We start from the raw sequence: 11,525 nt of genomic DNA, 5'->3' as shown, positions 1-11,525 counted from the left end.
ACCATGCCAGCCCTCTCAGCCCTGGAGGGAGCCCAATTCCCCAGCACTTCTCAGGAAGTCACCAGACAGCCGACTTCCATCAAGGATCTGGGCTCCTCTATGCACTGGAGGAACCCTCCAACTGTAACCTGATACCCACCAGTAAGGTCCCAACAGGACTCCCTTTTTGCTAGCCCTTTTCAAAGCACAATTTGTCTATCAAAGCCTAGCCAAATGTATTCACTAGAGAAATCAGAGATGGAGGCCCATGAGCACAAACACAGAATCCACAGTTGGTTTATGAACTTCCCTCTGCAGTCCCAGCAAAAAATAAAAAATGGATGCTACAGTTCATCCTAGGGATGCCATCAGAGAAGGACTTAGCTAGAAAGCTTCCTTAATGTCCAGCAACAGATGACTGGTTACATCAGAGGTTAGCAAACTACGGCCTGTGGGCCAAATTCAGGCTAGGACCTATATTTATAAACAAAGTTTTATTGGAATACAGTCACACTTGTTCATTTACATATTATCTTTAACTGCTTTGGCTATACAGTGGCAGAGTTGGCCCACATAACCAAAAATACTTACTATCTGGCCTTTTACAGAAAAAGTTTGTTTCCTCTAGATTGAATTATGATTCCTCCTTTTGCTGCTATTAAAATGATTATGTAAATCTGCAATTATGAATATGGAAAGATGTCCATGATATAGTAATAAGTAAGAAAATTATGTTGGAGTATGTTGAGTTAATCTCACTCTTGTAAAGAGAACGTGTATTCACCTAACTGTATTTCCATAGAAAAACACATGTATTTCCTCTAGAAAGATATGGGAGGAGGAAGATAATAGGTGTTTGTTTGTTTGTTTTGTTTTGTTTTGTTTTTACTTCTTCTTTATACTTTTCTTTTTATGTCTGATTTTTTTTTTTCATAATTAGTACATCTTAATTTTTCCTAAACAAGCAATAAAGTTATTTCCATTTTGGAAAAAACTGGGCTACCCTACTATCTCTTCCTTCTGACCATGATTGACTAGCTGAGCTCTGCTTACTTCTCCCACCCCCATGCTTAATATGCTGGTGGAAGTGTCAGAATTAGGAGGGGTCCATGCCAGGGAGACATCTTGGCTTCTGTGAGAGTGAAGAGACAGCAGAGGGCCCATCCTCCCTCCCCCGCCCCCCACACCCACCCTGACCAAGGATCTGATCAAAGAGCCACAGACGGCAGTCCCCTCAGAGGAGTGGGCCTCATTGGCACCTTAGAGGAAGCTCTCCAGCCCGGGCAGCTCCTGCTTCTGGGGCTCTTTGTCCTGCTACAACCCCTTTGCATTTGGCCACTGTCCCGAGGCTGAGATGGGGAGACTCACCACCAAGCATTGTCTCCATTGCACCTAACCTAGCAGAAAAAGAGTCAAGAGAACGTTCTCTCTCCTGCGTCAGTCCCTGGCCTTGACCCGCAGGGCTCCACATGACTTGGCATGGAGAAAGTGCCAGGTCTCTGAGGAGAAAGTACGGTGTCCAAACATGAATGGCTTATTTTTAGAAACATCTACCCCTCATGCCCTGGCCCCACTCCAGGGTGAGAAATGGCATTCCCTCTGACTCAACTTCCCAAACCTACTCCATTTCAGAGAAACAAGGTATTCTCCTGTTGCTGACATGAGCTACAGGCAGTTCCAGTACTTCAGAAAAAAACTCTACAGCAGTTCTGAATCTTTATGGGCCTCTGTGCAGGCTGCTTCTGACACTCTGCCACTCCAGGGAGAGGGCAGAAACTTCTACATTAAGTTTCCTGAATTCCTATTTTCAGACTAAATACGTAAAGGAGATCTTCCCATATGAGTTCCCAGTCAGTGAGCTCGATTAGATAATATGTCTAAGGAAACCAGAGGGCTACCTTCCTCCTTTGCTTCCTCCTCTTGCCCAGTAGGCCAAGAGCCCACAATCCCTGCAGCCCCGGTCCTCAACCAGGGCCTTTTCCTCAGGCATTTCTCAGTCTCTTTCATCAATCTTCACATGATGTCCAAGGACTAAGAAATGAAGGGAGGAATTGTTTTCTTCCAGTAAAGACACTACAGGCCATGTTCTGCTGTAATTAATAATGTGAGTTTGACAGAAGAAAGTGTCATCAAGGTCAAGAAAAACAGTGCCACATATAGACTGTCCTGCTTCACAGCCAGAGAGAATCCCAGGTTTGTGTACATGGGGGGTGGGAAATGGTGGAGGCAGAGATAGGGAATATGAGAGAGCCAGAGAGTATTTTCTTTCTTGAGGCCAGTGCCCCCAACATTCCAGAGGTAGCAAAGACACAGCTGTCCTTCCCCAGTTGTTCCTGTGTGATTGGAGTTTCAGGTGTCAGTTGTTTCAAAGCAAAGAGAGTCCAGGGCCTGCACATACCTAAATCTTCAGAAAGAAGAGGCCTCTGTCCTCTTTGGCTGGCAACAGAGTTTCTAATTTACTCCTGTCTCCCACATTCTGCCTCTTCCATCCTGGGCAACATGAGCATCTCTGGCCCCATGAAACAAGTCAAGACCTCACTGGCTGAGGTCAAAAGCTTGAGTTTCTCTTATTTTGTTATTAGGCACCATGCGTCAGCCTTGATTCATGCCCTATAAAGTTATAGTCTTTAAGTTCAGTCTCGTCCACACCTATAATTCTCCACCAAAGCAATTCACTGTGGAGAAAGAGCCCTCCAGCAGGCAGTGCCTGTGAGTCATGGCTTCCCCCGCAGCCCCCACCCAGCCAAGAGGGGCCCCCATTAGCAGGCACCTTTGATTCTTCAGCTGCTCTGGGATTGGGAAGAGTTGGTCGAGACTCGCCTGTGCTCAGAAGGTCAAGGACATTCCACAGTGAAGAGGAACAACAGAACCCTTTTGATCTGGCCCTTAGTCTACTTATTTGGGCCTTTGTTCCTCATGGAGGGTTTGGACCTTTCAACTCTGCAGTCTGCTTTTCAGATTTTCAGTTCTACTCTTTGCATGGGTGAGACTCTCCATTCCCTCCCCGGGACAAAGTGCTTCTCGCCCAGGAATTATTAAGGTCCCTGGAGCCTGGCTTCATCTCACTCAGTGGATGTGGCCCCACTGTGGAATACAGAGCCTCTTCAGGCCCCTTCCCAGGCCATAGAAATGGCCCAAGACCACCCTTCAAGTGATGCCCCCTTTCTAAACTCAGTTTCCTTATCTACAAGATGGCAGAGTTAGGGTAAATATTTGCAAAGTTTCCATTCAGCTCAAACATACTTAAAGTCTATAATTAGCTGGACTTTCAGATGTCTAGATAAGAACCAACCTTAATATATGACCACCATACTAAAAACCCTCCAAACCAACCCTAACACTTGCAACAGTGTCGTTCAGTTCTCAGTCACAATTTTCATTTGAGTCTCACAACACCTCAGAGATGTGGGCAATGCCTATATTACAAGTACCACTTTAGAAATGAGAAACAAGCTGCCAAAGAGCTAATACATAACAGAGCTGAGGAACCAAAACCTTGTTTCCCGACACCCAAGTTCAGAGCGCCATTCAGCAACTCCACACCTCCCCTACATGTGCATACATGGCTGTAAACAACGCCTGCCAAGTGTGGAACCTCAATCAATTGCAGTCAGTGGGCATTCAAGCAGGCCTGCGGGACTGAAAAACAAGATGGGAAAAGCAGAAAGGTCTGCTTCTTCCTGCCATCTTAGCTAACAGGAGGTCAGTCAGAGTTCATTGATTGCCAGCTATCTGACAACCCCCAAATAAAACTCAGTTCTCTCAGCTCTTTTCCTTCTTCTGAGTCTCTCGGGGGTCTTTTGAGTTAGGGGCTTCTTCTGGGAGTATTTATAGCTCTCCACTAGGGTCAGACTTGAAGAGTTTCTTCAAATCTTCTTGGCAGAAAGTGAAGAGTTTTTGCATGCGAGGAGTAGAAAGGAAGCCAAGTCCCTTTCCTTGTCCTCTGATCTTAGAAAAAGTCAAAGCTATACTCTTCAGGGTCTGAAAGCTCTGAAAGGAAAGAAATCGCAGTAAAATTTATGAAGGAGGCCAGCATCACCTCCTCACACTCTTGTCCCCACCCAAAAAAAGGGCTAAGGAGTAGTAATGGTGGAAACCATTGTTTGGGTTTAAATCAGAGGCCTCCTCCAGCCCCTCAGTCCTATGTCATAACGGGCCACAGTCAGAGAGAAGGGAACATTCTTTTCATGGCCTCCATAACCTTGTGACTATGGGAAGTGACAGGAGATGTGGGGTGAGGGAGGGAGGTATCTGTGTCTTGTCAGAGTTAGAAATTGCCCAGGTCACCAGCATGCACCACCCATCCTTCATTCACGATCCCCAATCTCTGCAGTGGCTCAACCTCACAAAGACACAGGCTTCTCAAAACATTTACATTTCTGCCAAGCAAAGATTCATGTGACTTTGAATCCCAAAGTACACAGGTTTTCATGGGAGGATTAGAAGAGGATCCTGATCATTCCATGACAAATTAACCAGTCTTGCCAAACTTCATTTAAAAAAATAAAAGAATCCTTGCTTTGCCCAACTGGGTTTTCTTATCTTTCTCAAATCCTATACGTATCAATTTTGTAGCTTCTCTGACAACTTTTGATTGGAGCTCAACTAAAAGAAAACAGAGAGCAATGTAAGACTTAGTCCCCAGTTTCTGCAGAGAGTGTAAAAAGAGGTCACCAAGGGCTTGGAACAGACCCGCAAAACTTCTTGTCAAGGGGCCGAAGATTCATGAAAGGATGTGGTGAGGCCAAACCAACTCACTGACCTCAGAAGACACTGAGGAAGACGCTCTCTTACATGAGGTGAGTTGCAGTAACATCTATCATAGTCCAGTGCTAAAAAACACGAGTCACACACACATGCACACATACACCAATGCCATACCCCTAAGTAGGAATAGTTATTCCATCCTTCACATGCCAAAGGAACAACCCTTATGCTTAGACCCATTAAGTACTTTGCCAGAGCCTGAGCTCATGAAAAGCATATTTATTTATTTACAGTTCAACTCATTTTGTTAGATGTGAAAGTCAGAACAAAGCATGTAGGTTTCATATACATGTATACATTAACGAATACAATGCTTTTGAACTGTCAACCCTGACCTTGAAATATTATTAGAATTTCCTTTTAACACAGGGAAGATCTGAGGAATTCTATTTGGGTTTTCATTATTGTTCAACACAGGTCATGCAATGGTAACACCCTACAATAAAATGAGTGTCCCCTGACTGGTGGGTACCAAGAGGTGCAGAGAGGAGGTAGATTTGGAGTAGGCTGGGGGAATGAGCTGCTCAGAACCAGTCACACCATTTGGCAACACACAGAGAGCTACAGCTGAAATCAGTATCAAGTGAAGGTTCTATGTCATAAAATGTAAATTTGGTGCAGTGAAATTTTGTTTAATCCTGAATAAGAATCTGCTACTAGTACTTCTCAAGATCTACTAGGAATTGGCATTCCATCTACAAATGTATATTATGAGTATCTGAGTGATTCCTGTGAAGGGGAGGGAGTATCTCTAAATAGCCAGACGATGGTAGAAGGATCCCAGACACAGGGAAGAAGAGCTACAAAAGCTAAAGCCCTACTCCACTAACGGTACTATTGCCCCAGCAGTTTTGATATTGGCATATTGTGTTGAATATCCTCAGTGATGGTAAATCCTTATTCTTTAATGGTGGATATGATTTGTAGAGGCAACCAAGAGAAAGCAGTAGAGTGTAGAGGTTAAGAACATACGTTATCTGTGAGTCTTGGTAGTCTTCATTGGAATAAAGTCCTTCCAAATAGTCTGCGGATGACATGTATCACTTCCTCAGAGGTTCCATTGGTGAAAACTAGTCAGGTGACCCTGCCTAGCTGTCAGGACTAGCAATGTACAGAGAAGAGGATGAGAACACAGGTACTCACAAGCACTAGCAAAGGTGCAAAATGCCCCTCCCTGGCTAAGAACCAGCCTCCCAATAGAACCAAGAGGCAGAGAAGTAGAGCCAGGAGCACAGTGAAATGGCTAAAGCTAACATACTTTCACTGAGGGCTGATCAGGTCAATGAGAAAGCAAACAGGTCCGTGGTACCCCAGTTTTATGGATTGAATTATGTTCCCCAAAAAGTTACATTTCAATCCTAACCCCTAAACTTGTAAATACAGCCCTATTTGGAAATAGAAGGTTTCTTTTGTTATGATAATAAGGCCATACCAGACTAGGGTGAGTCCTAAACTGTCTTAATCATCCAGTGCTGCTATAACAGAAATACTGTAGGTGGATGGCTTTAACAAAGAGAAATTTATTCTCTCACAGTCTAAAAGGGTAGAAGTCCAAATTCAGGGTGTCAGCTCCAGGAGAAGTCCTTCTCTTTCTGTCGGCTCTGGAGGAAAGTCCTTGCCATCCATCTTCCCTTGGTCTAGGAGCTTCTCCGTGCAGGAACCCCGGGACGAAAGGACGTTCTCTGCTCCCGGCACTACTTTCTTGGTGGTATGAGGTTCCCTGTCTCTCTGCTTGCGTCTCTCTTTTACATTTCAAAAGAGATTGGCTCAAGACACAATCCAGTCTGGTATATTGAATCCTGCCTCATTAACATAATTGCCACTAATCCCATCTCTTTAACATCATAGAGACGGGATTTACAACACACAGGAAAATCACATCAGATGATAAAATGGTGGACATTCACACCATACTGGGAATCATGGCCTAGCCAAATTGATACACATATTTTTGGGGGACACAATTCAATCCATAACATAAACCTAATCCCTTCTGAGTGGTTTCTGATAAAGGGGAGTCCAGACCTGGAGAGACACACACACAGGGGACAAGACCATATAAGGAATCGTCTACTAGCCAAAGAACGCCAAGGAACACCCAGGATTACCAACAAGGAGGGACCCTGTCCTAGAGCTGATGTCCTGTTTTGGACTTCTATTCTTCAAGACTGTGAGACAATTAATTTCTGTTCCTTAAAGCCACCCACTTGTGATATTTTTTGTTTCAGCAGTACTAGGTAACTAAGATACCCAGATATTCTCAAATATGCATGCCTGAATTTAGATACCAAACACTAACCCCCAACCTTTTTTGTCCCTTTTTGAGTCTACCCTGAATTCTTCCCGGTGTATCCTTTAGGGGTCCTGGGTCATCCCCTGGATAGTCCTGTGGTCCTGCCTTGGTGATTGCCCTGAGGCCAACTATTTTCCTTCCAGGTGCATGCAACTTATAGCATGCTTCTGTGATCCAAAGTATGCAAAGAACCAGGCGGTTACTTTCCATTATATCTCATAATCTCACCTGGTATTAAACAGACCTATCTGACTTTTCCTGACCATAGACTACTTCTAGTTCTGTTTTTGGTGCAAACTTGTTATAACTTTTACATTTCATGGTTAAATTTATCCCTCCTCTGTTTACTCTTCAAATATATACCTAAGAAAATAATTAGAGAATGGAAACTGTGGCCGTGGAACTGTATGGGAGGGAGACTTTCGAACCTTTTTAATGTTTAACCATGTGAGTGAATACCTCATCAAAAAATACTTTTGAAAAAATAAAGGATAAAAGGGATGATAAGACTAGCAAGGAGATCCTGTTGGTGAGGAAGAAAATGGGAGGGGGAAGCTGAGGAAGAGAGAAAGGAAGGAGGTGCCATCTGCCACAGGAAATAGAACTCCGGGGAAAGAGAGAGATGCTTAAAGAACAATTTTAGAAATACTTGCAGTATAATATGGAATGCAACCATATTCCTCCAACCTCTAGCAAGAAATATTCAGTAAAAGTCTAAATACCCATTAAAATTTTAGGAGTCAGGGGGCTGTGTATGTGTGTGTGTGTGTGTGTGTTAGGTTGGGTTGCTTAGGGGTGGGGGAGGAAATGGTGGGGTGACAACATGCAAATCCTAGATTTGAGGCCTGGCCAAGATGGACCAGCAGTATTCACGTGACACGTCCAGTGCAAACCCCTGGGCCAGTGATGAGCATGCTCAGGTGGTGTTTGGCTCCAGAATATCCCGATCCTCCTTTGACAGTGATGTCTACTCCTGGCACCCAGCACGGCATTGCCTGCTTCCTGGTAAATGCAAGGAACCACCCGCCTTGGACCACATGCAATGTGGCTTCTAACATCATCCTTGTTTTCTTGGGGTGCAGTTATCCCCATATCCGCTCAGTCATTAGCCAGCAAATGGTGACTGGGTGCATACTGCGGTCAAGCTCTGTGATAGACACAGGGACCAAAAGGTGAGCAGGGCAGAGTCCCTGCCTGCAGAAGGCTCACAGTCTAGCAGGGAAGGCAAACAAGCAGCGAGTAAGTACAGCAAAGCATGAGGCATGCAATAGCCAGCATGCACTAGACGCCGTGGGAACACATGGCCTTGGGAGGCCTATCTCCTCCAGAGGCCATGTAAAGAACTCCCAGAGGAAGTGACAGCTTCAACCCAGCTAAGATCCGAGGTCCTAAGGAAAATTAAGAACTATCCCTATAAAGACTGGGAGGAAGGATAAGAAAACAAAAGGTGAAGGATATTCAAACAGAGAATAGCATCATGATGGCCTAGAAGCAAAAGCAACCTCCCATCTGTCAGCTTGTCATACTGTATCAACAGTTTGCATATTGCTATGATGCTGGAAGCTATGCCACTAGTATTTAAAATACCAGCAGTGTTATCCATAGGACAGGTTTCAGCAGAGCTTCCAGACTAAGATAAACTAGGAAGAAAGGCCTGACGATCTACTTCCAAAAATCAGCCAATAAGAACCCTACAGATCACCAGCAGAATGTTGTCCAGTACTTTGCTGGAAGATGAGCCCCCAATGTTGGAAGGCACTCAAAATACACAGTGGTCACAACAATGGACGCAAGTACGCCAGCAATCATGAGGACGGTGTGGGACTGGGTAACATTTCATTCTGTTGTTCATGGGGTCACCATGAGTCAAAGCCAACTCAGCAGCAACTAATAACAACAACAGAAGCAAGAGAGAGCATGGAGTGTTTGAGGAACAAGAGCACTCCAGTATGACTAAAGCTGGAACATTGCAGGTGATGACGTCAGCAAGGTAAGCAGTAACTAGATACTGAGGACCTTGGCAGCCTAGACTAGGAGTAGTTGGTTGCTATGCTAAGGGCAGTGGGAAACAACAGGAAGTGTCCAAACAAAAGAGTGACATGATCAAATGTGTATTTTCAAAAGAACATTGGAGCTGTGTTGAGTTGAAGGAGTGTGAGGGTGGGTGTGGGGAGACAGTTAAGAGACTCCTGCAGTTTACAGGCAGCTGGGTTAGCTTACAGGGAGTGGGGATAAGTTCCAGAGCTGCAAGAGAGGTAGAGTTGAAGGGACCTGGGGCCAGGGCTGAGGGAGAGGAAGGAGTCGAGTTTGATGTCCTGATTTCTGGCTGAGGTAACTCACAGAACTCGTGGGTGCTGAGAGAGAGTGGATGGGGAGGGGGCACGAGGATCATTCTAGACACATTTACAGATAGTAACCAAAAACCGGGCCACTGGGCAAGAGACCTGCCGAAATCTTGAGATCCCACATGAAGGTCTTTGTTCCAAATGGACTAGGGACAGACACTGCACTTCATATTGTTTGGCTTCAAGGGCCTCCACAGGGAAGAGTGAGTAGGAGATGCCTGGATCCAGCAGGAGACCCACATGCACACACTGGCTTTGCTGCTTATTCCTCCTCTATGGATCTGTTTGTTTCTCTGTACAAGTGAAGGAAACAAATTTAATAAATCCACAAAGCACTGACTCTGTGCCCAGTGCTGTTCTTGGCACTTCAAATATATAAACTAAATTAATCCCCATAAAACTCTCAGAGGTGGATACTATTATCATTACCTCCCTTTGTAGATGAGAAAACCTAAGCACAGAGAGATTCAGTCACTTGCTTAAGTTCACAAAGCCACATAGTGGCAGAGCCTGGATTTGAACCTAAGCACGTTTGGCCTTGGATTCTGTGCTCTTAGCCAATACTAGGTTGCCTCTCTTTTCTTAACAGTTCCCCCTTCTCAAATCATCTCCAAAGCCAACAGCAAAGACCCTAAAAATCAATTCACTGAAGTAAGTTTCTTACTAAAAATGGGCCAGGTGACAGGTGTGGGCAGAGTAATGTTATTGAGGGGCCCTGAAATACAGATGCAGGGCTCTGGGCTCCATCCCTCCCTGGGGTTCTCTATCTGTACCTGAAGACCTATCAAAGGAGGAGTGAAAGGGATGGTGGCTCAAATGGGTCAGGTCAAACTTACGTCTAGGCTTAGAGGGAAAAGTCTTCATGCGACAGCCCTTTAAAACAACAACAACAAAAAATGACAAAAGATATTGCAAATGGGTAGAATAACATGGTGGTTTCCCAAAACTAGCTGAGACCATCAGTAGGGTCGAGACTTTCATCCAAGTCAGACTGAACTGTATCTTTGTAAAATTGTCTTTTCCACTGAAGTTTCCAGCATTACTGAAGAACACAAAATATAGACATAGCCACAGCAAGGGCTTTTTACCCTACAAAATGCCCGTAAACCGTTTTTTCTGTTTTTTTAATTTTTTTTTTTTTGGCTAGGGAAATAGGGGATACCCAAGTTTTGTCCCCAGACCAGAAAGATTATGGGTGCCTCAAATAGAGCAGGGGGTTTTAGTGAGTTCCCCACAGGGACTGTGGAGGCCCCACCCCACACACACACTACCTGCCCACGCTCACCCCCACCCGTGGCTTTTTCCTGCAGTCTCACTTCCTCCATCAACCTCTTTCAATCTTGCAGCCAGCCCGCCTCTCCCCTCACCCTTTCAGTAGCAAGTCAGGTCTGCCTGAAGGGAGTTCATACTCTCTCTCACCTAAAGTCCAAAGTCAAGGCTTTCAACTTCACTGTGCATAAAAATCTCCTGAGGAATTTATCAAGGCCCACCCTCAGCGATTTGGGGTGAAGCCCAGGAATCTGCGTTTTAGCAAGCCTCCCAGGTGATTCTGATACTTTTGGATCCTAAACCACATTTTCTACGTGGACTAAATCTCCTCAAGGACAGAGACTTCATCTTTTACCTACCACTCATGCACTTCTACATCCACACTTCCATACATGCTTGCACACACATACACACTCACTCACACACACTCATAGTTCAGAAAGCTGCTGGACACATAGCAGGTATTCATTACTATTTGTCCAATAAAGACCTGATTGGTTTGAGGCTTCTCTCCAACCATTTGGAGGCAAGCATAATTATTTTCAAGCCTCTCTGACTACCTCTCCTGCTATCTGACAGCTTCCCATCCAGAAACCACACAGTACAGTAATAAAAAGAAAAAAGAAAGCCGTTAAACCCCAGTGAATGTTATTTTTAATGAAAGTGGTGCATTTTGACTCACAATGTTGAAACCAGATTATAAATGAGTCATCAGTAAATCAACCACAGAGTCTTTGTGAAGGTGATTTACAGGAGAGTGTGACGTCTCTTGTCCCTTTACATGGTTCACAGAGATACTGTAAGAACTTGGAGTTGGTCTGGGGCATCTGCTGCTACATCACCTCAAAAGGATGTTATGTTGTCACCAATGG

This window comes from Trichechus manatus, unplaced genomic scaffold, assembly GCF_000243295.1.
Source record: "Trichechus manatus latirostris isolate Lorelei unplaced genomic scaffold, TriManLat1.0 scaffold00021, whole genome shotgun sequence".
Classification (NCBI taxonomy): Eukaryota; Metazoa; Chordata; class Mammalia; order Sirenia; family Trichechidae; genus Trichechus; species Trichechus manatus.
Note: the sequence above shows the minus strand (reverse complement) of the source record.